The sequence below is a fragment of the Amblyomma mixtum genome, chromosome 8 (genome assembly GCF_055824585.1).
Source record: "Amblyomma mixtum isolate Tamu chromosome 8, ASM5582458v1, whole genome shotgun sequence".
In the NCBI taxonomy this organism is placed as follows: Eukaryota; Metazoa; Arthropoda; class Arachnida; order Ixodida; family Ixodidae; genus Amblyomma; species Amblyomma mixtum.
The window spans coordinates 120543577-120556611 of record NC_143019.1 but is presented as its reverse complement, the minus strand read 5'-3'; the positions used below and the strand labels follow the sequence as shown (position 1 = coordinate 120556611).

General features: G+C 52.7%; 1 non-coding gene across 1 annotated transcript; it reads right to left on the bottom strand.

The window, feature by feature from the left end:
• Positions 1-2137: 2137 nt before the first annotated feature.
• TRNAM-CAU (transfer RNA methionine (anticodon CAU)) lies at positions 2138-2210 on the bottom strand. The gene has a single exon. It is a non-coding gene; the product is annotated as a tRNA-Met (tRNA).
• Between the last annotated feature and the right edge of the window lie 10825 nt (positions 2211-13035).

Sequence of the window (13035 nt, the reverse complement as noted above, 5' to 3'; positions counted from 1 at the left end):
TAAAGGTGGTTAATTGTTGCCACTCAACCAGCGATCATCTGCGCTTTGCTGGGAGTTTGGCTCCGCTACGTATTCATTCGCAGCCGCAATCTTTTTCCGTTGTTAACGCATGGTTCCTGTTCACATGTAACTCAGTTTATTTGCCAAATTCCAGTTGACACGTAGCGTAGTAGGCATTGATTTTGATTCTTGCTAGAAATACCTGTGTCTTTAACAACTGTTCGCAAGAGCGGGACCTACTTGGAGCAGACGCTGCCTATGCGCTACTTGTGGATGCGGGGCGGTCCCCCAGGTCATAATAGGATAATAGGAGTGACAGTGTAGAGCGATATCTTCCGCTTCGTTAGCTTCGTTGGTCTATATTCTTACAGGCTTCTGTTATGCTATAAATCTAACCTAAAACTCCCCGGTCACGTACCTCTTCATTTTAGTTTCACACCGTAAGAAAAACCCCGCTGGCAGTACTCAAGACACAGAGAAATTCGGTTTACCCAACATCAAAAGACTACTATATCAATCAATCCTTGTGTTATAACTTTCCAACTCTGCTAAACAGAATAAGGCTGAACAATTTTAATGTAACCTATAGATTAAAACCCATGATTCGGGATTAACGTCAAAAAAAATTTTATATTTAAGAGTTTTTAGGGCCTTTTTTGTTGATTGTATGCGGCGTTATTTTATTTGGTTTTGAAATTATTCTTTGCATTATGTTTTGATAACGAATATTTCTTACCTTTTGCTTGCTTCGCATAAAATTTTTATTCTTTCATGCTATGCATATGTGGCCTGTGAATTTTTTTATTGACTGCCATTTTCCGGAGTGGCTACGGTATTTTCCTCTGTTTATGTATATGCTTTCTCGTTAAGGAGGTAGTTATCTTCGTTCGCAATTCTATGAAATTGTTTATAACCATTGCCGTCCTTCTTTCGTAATCATCTGCAATGCTCTGCAATTACCGTCTACCACCTGCTAAATAAAAGGGTTGCTAAATAAAAGTTTGTCCACCACTGCCACCAGCACGCGGAGAAATTGAAACTCACAAGAAAATTAGACTGCAAGTTTCTATCTTCAAGGCTTATCGGACAGCATGTTCAAGAACGGCGCAGAAGCTTTCAAAATTGGCGTTCGCGTCTATCGTTAGCGGGCTAACGATGACCGACTTGCGCAGTACAGGAATGGTTAAATTGTAGAGCTAATCGTGAACATGATGAAGGTGTACTGACACAGTGCCCAGCGTGGTTCTGGAAAGCTTACACTCATTGAAAAGGTAACCGACACAAAATTTGGAACGCAAACAAATTATATGGTGTGTTTCATGGGTGTAATGAGATGCCTTGTAGCAAGTTTCTGCCGCAGGCATTGAGTGAGACATAGTGTAATATGATTTTGAATGTTCTCCGAGGAGTCACTCGGCATTTCCGTCGAGGAGTCCGAAAAGTCGCCGAACCCAGTGGTTGCTTATATAAACATCAGTCCTTGCCGGCGGCGCACATGTCATCTGGAATGGGGTAGTCCAGGTTGCACGGTCGTCAGGGTACACTTCAGTGCTGGCGCATATCGAGAGCGAAACTGAAGGTGCAAAATCGTTTGTAAATAATTACTAAAGTTATGAACTCATGTTCGATATCATTCTCATCACTACTATCGGTTCATAGGACTATTTCAAGGTGAAAAAAAACGAACACATCAAAACATTTTGTCTATAAGCCTTCAATAGGTGTGTTAATGTACCGTAACCAGATGTCATTATTACCATGGTCAGTTGTGCAACCACCGAGTTAGCTACCGTGAACATATGAATGCGAATTCGGCAAGGGGACCTTGCCACAGCGACTCGTTTGGTTAATCTATTTTGTCGCCGAATAGAGGAACTTCGAAAACTGGAGCAACATATTTCACTGCTGGCTGTTGCATAATCAAAGCAGCGTGAAGAAAAATGAACCGACGCAGACGTCGGCAGGATGGGTGCTAAACCTTACGGGTAGACTGCCCCAACTGCCCCATGGCGCTGATTCGCGCTGGCCCTAACTTTGACATAACAGGTTTGTATAATGCGAATGGACAAATTGCTATAAAATGTGTACTTAGGGAATAAATCACGTTTATATCGTAAGTAAAAAAAATTGCTCCGCCTGCCCCGGGTGAGGATCGAACTCACGACCTTCAGATTATGAGACTGACGCGCTGCCTACTGCGCTACCGAGGCTTTTTTTTTCTTTATTGCATGAATGAATACAATGACAACTACGATATTTTACTGCGCTACCGAGGCGGATGTGCATGAGCGCGCTTTCAGCATTGCGCATTCATGCACAACCGAATACTAAGAGAAGCTGTTTTAAGCACGTTTTTTCTGTGATTCTTAATTAACTAACACAATAAAGCCCACACGTCGTGAGAGCTTTGGTTTTGGTAAGGAGAAGGGCCGTTTGGTAGTCCGTTCTGATTACACTCTGCACCTGCTCGGACTCTGAGCGGGAGAGGTAGAGGTTGGGGAGGAAATAGGTAATACTACACAGGCAGAAGGCCTAAATGAGGCGGCGTGTGTCCGCCTCTCATTCCTTTCATTTTGGGGTACACAATACCTTACAAGAGCTAGTCAATGAACAATTAATGAGCCAATACCACCGACTCTCTCGTGTGATAACCGGGCAGCAGCTATTAAATCGACTACAAATTCGCCTCCCTGGTCAAATCACTGCTCTGTGTCCCCACCCCCCTCTCCCGAAACCATCAGCGCAATTTTACATCTCACAACCCCCGAAAACAACTCACCCGGAGTGCAATCACGAAAGACGCGTTGCCGGAGCTAAGGCCTTTCGCAAGCGTTACCCCCATCCACACCTGCCGTCTATGTGGACCGCGCTGAATATCCTCAGCAGTCCGCATTCGCTATAGCTCTAACGGACAATCCTCATAAATCAGTTACCTGTGCACAATTCGGAACTCGACCCAGTCCATCGAAGCGGAAGAGGCGGCAATGGCTCTTGCGGTTACCCCCTCCTCTTCGAATACATTTTCTCCGATTCAAAGACAGCCATATGCAATTTTCAAAGCGAAAAATTCACACCCCAGCCGCTAAGATCCTCCAATTTGCCCCCCACCCTCCCTCCCAATCGCCACATCACCCTTCTGTGGGTTCCAGCGCACTGCGGACACCCGGGCAACACGGCCGCCCACGAGCAAGCCCGAGCTCTCGTCGACTGGGCAGTGGATGGCCCTCGTTCTGAAGTTCGAGGGATCGCCTCCTCACCTGTCACGAAATCACTCTGCATTATAAAAACTCCCACCACATCGACCCCTATCCTCACCCTTCCCTGAACAAAACCGAGCAAGTGGTACGGCGCTGATTACAAACCGCCACCATGCCACCACTTTTCCTCCTCTTAATCATACATAGAAGGGAAAAAATCTCCAACCTGTAACTTATGCTCAAGCACTACAGCGGATTCTCAACACACCTATAAAACTTGACCCCCCCCCCCCCCCCGAAAAAATAAAAATGAAACCTCTCTTCCAAGGGATGGAATCACAGCAGCGGTGGGAGGCTGCTCTGCGCAGCTCACATCCGGAGCTACAGCTTCGCATCGTGGGCTGGTCTTTAAGTTTGGCGCGGCCCAACAGTGCCCGGTCATCTAGAGCTGCCCGAGGGCCCGTCGCCATCCTGTTTACCCCCCTCCCCTTCATCTACCCTCACCTTGTCGACTGAGGTGAGTCTGTTAAAGTCGTAACCAACCAACCATGCGAGCTTTGGCACAGGTAACCTTCTGCAACCATTACCACAAACCTGCAAGCAGCAGAAACTGAAGCTTCTTTCAGAGGCGAGATGTCAGACATATGTGGTGGCGCACACGCTTGCGCACCCATATTAGCCAACTGAAGACAGGTGTCTCTCGTTCCTGCGAGCCTAAACATTTAGGTACACGCAGCTCCTACTCTGTTTCGAAATGCAACGTTCCTCGGGAAAGAAAAACTTAGTTGCTGCATCAAGCGATAAGTTTAGATGTATAATAAGACATGATAGATTCCACGCAAGATGTGTAGCTCCAAGCCGCTTGTAAAGTGTGGCCTTAGGGGCGCGGGTGAAACTAAAACAGGCACGCTTGAGCGGGCCCCTGCTGCGAGAGTCAGGAAGGGCCCTGACATACGGAGTTCTTCAGTTCTTCATATGATCCTCAGTGCACTCAGAGATCCACCTTTCTACCAACTCTACCTCATGGGAGGCTTGGGAGACCCTACTGCGCTCCGAGGACCCGGCCAAGCAAGCCATCGCCACCGGCCGGGCTGCCAGCGTCATGAGCCTCCGGGACATGAACGTTTGAGTGCAGTGGGGCCGTGCGGGGGCCCAAGGACCGACGTGTCCAAAACTCCCTTGTTATAAATAAAGTTTTCATCATCATCTACCAACTCTAGGTCTAGGATGGGCGCTCCGCGAGCTGCGCCACTTAGCGGACAGGTTATTGAAGCTGAACGTGCGTGCTAATTTTCTGTGCCACCAGAGCGTCACGTTTTCCTCTGAGCGTTTCCCACGTCTGTCAGCGCTTCGGACCCCAAGGCGCGCTTGCACGTAGCAAATAGATAGCCTAGTTCCCAGTGTTTTCTTATTCGCAGTCTAAACCCTCCGTTGGTTGCGAGGAAAGGAAAGGCGCATAACTGCCTCACTGTGTCAGTGGTCACCTCAGTCGCGCTTTTAGGTGATGATGGTGTGCATCTACAAATTGAGGCAGTTCTAAATTGGTGAATTAGTTTTTGAGGAAAGGAAATGGAGCAGTGTCTTCCTCACTTATCTCGGTGGTTACCCCAACCGCGCCGTAAGGGAAGGGAGGAAGGTGGGAGTGAAAGAAAAAAGAGAGAAAGAGGTGCAATAGTGAAGATCTCAGGAATAATTTCGACCACCTGGGTATCTTGAACGCGCACTGACATCCACAGCACTCGGGCGCCTTTTGCGTTTCGCTCCACCCTGCATACCATCAATCCCGCCGTGTCGCGCGAGCGCAAGCTCTCCATAAAGAATATGGCACTTCAGAGGATGTGCGCTGGGTGGACGCCGCGTGTGGTCCAGACCGTTCAGTAGCTGTGGCTTACCATCCAGCAGCCCCCCCACTTACCCATTTCATAGACCCCCCTTGTACCCCGGAAGAAGCAGAGGAAGCAGCTATAGCAATAGCCATTGCCGAAACCAATGCCGCTTATATAGTTACCGATTAAAAAATGGCCTGGCTTAGCTTATGGTTAAGCCTAGGATGCGAAGATAGTACTCAAACTCCTGCACTCTTCTTGCATGTTTTTCACGACGTTCTGTCTCGCGTTGTTCTATCTCGGCATCGGTGAGACATTCTTGAGTCTGCAGTAAAACCATTTTTTCTGCGCGCTGCTCCTTTCGTTTCTCACGTTGCTTCTTCCGGTAAGCACGCTCCTTTACAAGGCGCTGTTCCCGCTGTTCAGGAGTTTCTTCAGCACGCATTTTCCGTTTGGTAGCATTTCGCCGCTAGAACCGAGTAGAAGTACTCGAAGCTTCATCCTTCACCTCGGCATCAGTTGTCGAACGCTGCCGTCTAGCTGCATACTGTGCACGTCGCTTGGCAAACCGTACTTCTCGTCCTTCTCCCGTTCCCGTGGTTCTTTGTAACTTGCGCTTTGCGGTCTGGCGAGCAGCCCTCTCCCTGGCCGACATCTCGCTGCTCAACTGACTCGTTGTTGTTGTGTTGTTGTGACTGAGAGACGGATGAAAAGGAAATTGCACGGGCCTGCCTACTGGCTCCAGCCGAGCCACCACCGCAGCCACGTGAGACCTTTGAGTTTCTCGTCGCCGTGGTTGCCCTTCAGGAACCCGGCGCCGGTGCCAAACTCACAAACTACACTACATTTCAACACAACCCGCAGACATGTATACTTGTTCACAAGCTGTATACTGCGCAGGAGGTCACGCTCCCCACAACACTGCCTTTCCCATACACGATGGTGTCAGTGCTGCCCCTAAAGCGGTCTGACCCACCTGTACACATTCTAAACATTTACTGCCCACCTAAACTTAAGAACGTCACGTTCAATGAAATTTTCACCCAAGCAATGCAGGCAGCGGGAAGGGATCCCCTTCTGATCGTCGGCGACTTCAACGCCACGAGCAGGCTATGGGGGTACCGCCGGGAGGACAGACGTGGGAGGAAGCTTGCGGAACTTCTTTCCACACTTGGACTTACTTTAAACACTGACCCCGCCAACCCAACACGTGTCGGCAATTCGATTCAACGAGATACTTGCCCGGACCTCACATTTACACGCAACATACGCCATGCCGACTGGCTGAATACAGAGGACACTCTGGGTAGTGATCACTGTATAATCAACACAACCATTTGCATGCGTCCCCTGAAACGCCCACTAACACAAGCTCGTGTCCCGGACTGGATGACTTTCCGCACATCTCTACCTATCGTAGATCCCCTTCAGTCGGGATACGACGCATGGTCCAAATCGCTCACGTCTACACTCACGCAACACGAAAAGCAGATAGAGCTCACAGAAACACAAACGGACGTGGACAACCACTTGCTCCACCTTTGGGAGGCCCGCCGCAGCCTCGCCAAACGATGGAAGAAACAGAAACATAACAGACGCCTAAAGAAACGCATCCTCGAACTCACACAACAGGCAGCGGAATATGCTACTCAGCTAGCCGACACTAACTGGGTGGACCGGTGCAACGCGGCTGCGCGCCAGATGTCTGGCCGCAACACGTGGCGCCTATTCTGCGCTCTCATCGATCCAATACAAACGCGCACGGAAACCCAACGCCACTTACATAGGGCATTGCACAACTTTACAGGAACGACAACACAGCTAGCGCACACGCTCAGGGATCGATACCTGTGCACCACTAAGAACCCCCGGCAGGCGGCGTACTCTTATGCAGGTGAAGAGAACACGCAGCTGGACAAGCCGTTCCAGCTCCACGACCTCCGGGCGGACTTAAGCAAGATGAAGCGGGGCACTGCACCTGGGCGCGACAAGGTTACGGTCAAGCTTTTGGCCAACCTTCCCGACGCAGCCTACGCCGCGCTCCTCAAATACATCAATAGCATTTGGGACGGAGAGACTCCTCTCCCTCTCGATTGGAAATCGGCTCTCGTGACCTTCATCCCGAAGGCCGGCAAACATATTGATGTGGAGAACCTTCGCCCCATCTCCCTCACGTCTTGTGTCCGCAAGCTGATGGAGACGATGGTCCCCGACAGACTCTCCGATTATCTCGAAACACAGCACATTTTCGCGGACACCATGTTCGGTTTTCGTCCTCACAAGTCAGCGCAGGATATACTTCTGCAGCTCCACCACGACATTTTAGATCCTGTCGAATGTCCCCACAACGACAAGGTGGTCCTGGCCTTGGATCTTAAAGGCGCATTCGACAACGTCAAACATCAAGTAATCCTGGACCACCTCAGTAACACCAACTGTGGCCACAAAACATTCCATTACATAAGTCAATTTCTTACAGACCGTCAAGCCTATATACGCATACAAGATGCGGAACACGGCCCATACACCATCGGCTCGAGGGGAACACCTCAAGGCGCGGTCCTGTCTCCCCTGCTCTTCAATTTGGCAATGCTTCGTCTTCCCTCCAAATTGTCTTCTCTGAACGCCATACATCACGCTCTTTATGCGGATGACATTACAATCTGGGCCACGCAAGGTAACCTGGGCCACATGGAGTCCTGCCTGCAAGCAGCGGCGACCCTAGTCAACGACTACGGGGCCTACTGCGGACTCCAGTGCGCCCCAGCTAAATCAGAATTTGTGCACTTACGTCGCTCCTCTCGGAACACAACTCCGCTTCGCATCAGTCTCCCCTTGGGACCGATCCGGGAGGCCAAGGAGATCCGCGTCCTTGGCCTCTTCATACACCACCAACGCAGAGTCGACACCACCCTAGCCAAACTTCGCACGGTGGGAGACCAGGTGGGCCGAATGGTCCGCCGGGTCTCCAACAAGCGGGGCGGATTACGAAGCAAGGATGCACTGCGGCTTGCCCATGCTTTCGTAACGAGTAGAATCCTCTACTCAACTCCATACTTGCACCTGCGCAAACACGATGATGACCAACTGGGGGTCATCCTGCGGAAAGTCATCAAGCGGGTGTTCGATCTCCCGGTCACCACGTCCAACCAGAGACTTCTGGCCTTGGGCGTGGTGAACACATTCCGGGAGCTTCGAGAAGCCCACTTAGTCATTTAGTAGAACGTTACGTTGGGCGAGTTGATATAGGTTCATGGTTGAAAAACAGCGCACAGAGCATCCGCCTCGCATTTGGGAGGTGCTGGGTTCGATCCACAGTGCCGCCGGGTACCCACCGGTTTCTTTAATGCGTACAGGATTTCGCCTGTCCTGGTGCTCGGCTCTTCTAGGGTGAAATGCTTGGGAAAAGGGCCACAAATTGGGCTTATGCCGCACGAGGCGGACTTATGGTTGCTTGGCGGGGGAACTTATCACTCATCCGTCAAGGTAACTGTTTGGTCTAACCCTTTTTCCAAGCATTTCACCCTAGAAGAGCCGAGCACCAGGCCAGGGGAAATCTTGTGCCCATTAAAGAAACCGGTGGGTACCCGGCGGCACTGGGGATCGAACCCAGCACCTCCCGAATGCGAGGCGGATGCTCTACCACAAGGCCACGCTTCGGTCTCCAAGAAGTTTTCGGCCTGCCAAAACAGCCTCCCCCGGCCATACTCAGACTAGGCCAGGGCCAGGCCACTTCCCAAGTGCAAGTCTCTTGCACAAAGTGCTTGGTGCGCCCCCTCACCAGAGACTGCTCTTGTACCAATTTAGGTTTGGTCGTCCTCGGGCTCGAAAGCCCTCCCATCGAGCGTGGCGGACTGACGAACTACTGCCACCCCGATGGTCGTGTGTGGGTCCAACCCACGAACTTCGGAAAGGCGGGGTCGTTACGCCCCGTGGTGCACCTCTGTGATGTGCACCCCTGCCAGACGCCGAAGCACCCTCGACTTCGGGTAATCCCTTCGCGCCGCACTGCAAGCGGGAGCCCGAGTCTACCAACTTTTATTAAGCGTCTTGGATTTGACGCCGGCCCTGCAAGCAGGACCTACAGCCTACGTACCCGCAGTGCGAGTGTGGCCTTCATCCCACACACGTACGGTCTCACGACGGTACTACTCACAGACGCTCAAAGGACGCAAGCGCCAGTTCTGCTTTCGCTTTGCCCTCGCTCTCTTAGCCTACTGAGACGCCCGAAGGCCTCAGCGTTTCCCAGAGATGGCCCTGGTTTCCCGGAGGGGGAACGAGGACAGACCCCAGCAGCGCTCCCGAGTGATCTTTAGGCACGGGTTACACAGGGACGCCCCTACCCCTGATGACTTTAGTCAGCGGGGATTTCCCTGCAGCGAATCTGCTGGAGACTTAGCCGCAGCAGCCTATCCCTAGACTGCCGCAGCGTATGAACTCTCTCGCTTTAAGTCCTGGGATAGGATCACCACAGACCCTTCCCAGGATCAAGGTCCTGGGATGCATTAGCATCGCCTCCTATTTGACTGGATTACAGGAGTACGCAACTACTCCCAGCGTTACGCCTCAGGACTTTCATCGCCGGTGCCATCACACCCCGCTAGGTAACAGGAGGACGCTATCCCTCCCGGTGTTAGCCGGCCTGGGAGCAACCCTAGTACTCCACAACCCCAGCCACAGCCTTTCAACTGTGGCCAGGTAGCCAACCCTCCGGTTGACAGCCGACAGCAGGCAGTGGTGCTGTGATAGACACAACACCCCAGTCAATCCAGCCCTGAGACGAGGCTGCTAACGTTTTGGGTGGGGCTGCGGCTCATCACACATCGAGCACCGCCAGCCCCGAGGCTCCGTACACCCTTTAGGGAGTACAGATTGGCCCTATTTTAATAGGGCCGCCTCGGGTGAGAGTTCACCCATGCGCTTAGGAACCCAACCTCAGCCAGCCTTTGGCTTGCTTTACAGGCTTACGCCAACCGAGCCCGGCTGAAGAGACAGAGAACTTATGCAGCACATATCTCCATCTCCATACACGCGTCTTGCACAGACCACGTCCGGTCGCCGCCTCTTGGACCGGCTACACATCAAACACGACTACCACATTGAGGAAAGGGAGAGAGTGCCAGAACCCTGGAGACGCGCCCTCCGGGTCCGACCCCTTCCCCGCAAAATGTCCAGAGAAGACCATAGCGGTCGTCGGAAGGCGCGCGCGGAAGCGTTGGCGCGATACTATGGTAACCAAGAACATGTGTGTTACGTAGACGTTGCCGGCCCACACCACGGGGGGTGGTACACGGCCGCAGTCGTATACAACACAAACACAGTTAACGGGCTCACTTTGAAAGCCTACAGCGCAACACACGCGGAGGAGATTGCCATTGCTCTGGCTCTCACGAATCCCAAGTCAAAACACATCATCACCGACTCTCGAGGGGCCTGTCGGAACTACGAGTTGGGCTGGGCTCCCCCGCTTGCCTGGCGCATACTGGAATATAGCTGTCGATCTGAAGATCCAACTCCACGCAACCTGATTTGGGCCCCCGGTCGCCAGGGACTCCAGGGAAACGAACAGGCCGATCAGGCCGTCCGCGCACTCTCTCCCCGGGCTATCTCCCTGTCCTTGGAAGGGTACTCCCAATGAGACAATCTGGCCATTACATTCAAACAAATCACCGATTACTACAAGGAGGAGCACCGGCGCTACCCGGCCCCTTGTAAGGGTCTGGATCGCGCTGACGAGCGCCTCCTCATCAAAATTCTCACTAACACTGTACTGTGCCCGGCGGTGCTTAAACATTTCAATACATCCTTTGATGGCGCGTGCCAGTTCTGTGGGGAGGTGGCTGACACCTTCCACATGGTTTGGGCGTGTCAATCTAACCCATCTATCCCCCCCAACCCCATCCCCACCAGAGATGACTGGGAGGCGGCCCTGCTCGGCTGTCAAGACCTAAAGAGCCAAAAGGCCTTGGTTCAACAGACGCGGGCGGCGTTGCTTGCCAATGGGGCCCCGGAATAGGCGCTGCACCTAGTACTGTGCGGGGAAAGGGCCAATAGGGTAAAAAAAATTTAATTGCCCATAAATGTTTTACACCACCACCAGATAGAGGAGAGTTAAGGGAAAAGAGAAAAAGGAAAGAAAAGACGCGCGTCGCAGCAACAACTGCGTCCGCCGGAGCGGACGCTGCTGAAAAAAAATGGCTGAGGCTTAGCTAAGGTTAAGCCTAGTCATATGCGAAGCATATTGATGGCTAGGCTTGGTAATACATGGCTTTCCTTTTGTGGAACGTTGTCGCCGAGCCGCATATTGAGCACGCCGCTTAGCCAGACGTTCATCCCGCTCTTCATCGGTCTCTGTGGCACGCTGAAGCTTTCGCTTCTCGTTCAAATGAGCCCTGCTTCTAGGCGGCATCCCAACACCTGGCCGCCTCGCAAGTGCCCGGAGAGCGAGGCAAGCTCAGCTTTATACCGCTGCTGTAGCGTCACGTGGTCAGCTGCAGCGCCTCTGATGTGGAGCCTCCACCGCCGCGGCCTACCGCGCGAGCCGGCAGCCCATCTCTCCTCTGCTGTGACGCCACGTTGTCACGTGGTGTCACGTGGTCACGCTAAAGGTCAATGGTAGCTCCACCGCCGCGCTCGACGGGCTGTAGTGTAGCTCTAGTAATATGCTTCGCATAAAAACAGATAAGCGGCCGAAGCCGCGCTCACCGAAGCGAGGACAGATACAACCAGACGACGCTTAACTGACTCAACGAGTGCGTCGCCTTTTATACAATTGCGTGACGTCAGTATCTCCTAGCGGTAGGAGCGGGAGTTAGGCCGCCGGCGGAGGCTGCGCGTCCGCAATCGAGCGCACGAGGCCCCAGCTTTCACAGCTGTTGTGACGTCATATCACGTGGTGCGCCGATGAAGATCAAGTGGTAGCTACGCGGCCGTGCGCGGCGCAGCAAGGAAGAGCTCGGTTGTGCGGCTAGTATGCTTCGCATAAAAAAATGGTCTGGCTTAGCTTATGGTTAAGCCTAGGATGCGAAGCATACCGCCGGCGGAGGCTGCGCGTCCGCAAGCGAGCGCACGAGTTGAGCCCCAGCTTTCACAGCTGTTGTGACGTTAGCGCCCCTAGCGGAAGGAGCGGGAGTTAGGCCGCCGGTGGAGGCTGCGCGTCTGCAAGCGATCGCGCGAGTTGAGCCCCAGGTTTCACAGCTGTTGTTGGTGTCCGGAGTCAAGTTGCCCCAGGTCGTTCTTGGAAGACCAGGGACCACAGCGGCACCCGCCAAGGCCACCGGGGGAGAAGCAGATCGAGCTCCTTCCCACCATTACCGGGGACCGGAGGTGCCAGCTCGGGTCCTGACAGAGAGAGCAGCTCGAGCAGAGGAAGAGGCTCAAGCAAGGACAGAGGCGCGGGCAAAAAGGTGAGCTGGCCAGATAAGGCCTTTTCTTGGGAAACCGCTCGGGAGAAGGAACTGGTAGAGCAGCTCGCTAAGAGAGACAGAGAGCTAGACACCATAAAGAAGGAGATGGCGGAGCTGAGGAAACTCATTAACGCTAACACAAAACAGCCGAAGGTGGTCGAAAAACCACCTTTGCAACAATCACAAAACGCGAGTCAGGCGCCCCCGCGTGACACATATGAAGGGGGAGACATTCAAAACACAATGGACACAGACACCAGAGTCCCCTTGAAAAGACCTCTACCCAGAGAGGGAAACACAAACGACAGTACTCCCAAAAAGGCGGCAGAAAGTCCTAACGAGGACGCATCGGCTAAACCCCACATCAAGGTTAGGTCGGACATGAACACACTATTGAAGCGGGTTGACGCTCAAGACGCTAGAATTGATGCCCTTACCGCTAGGGTAGACAAAATAGCCGAACGTGCTGACAATCTGACGGCGGAATTCGTCATGTTCAGGGAACGAACCATGGGTTGCTTCCAGCAAATTCTAGAACAACTAGCAAACATAGAAGCCAGGCTTCCCCCTGTTGCCGGCAACACCCTCCCCTCGCTGCAACCGCAG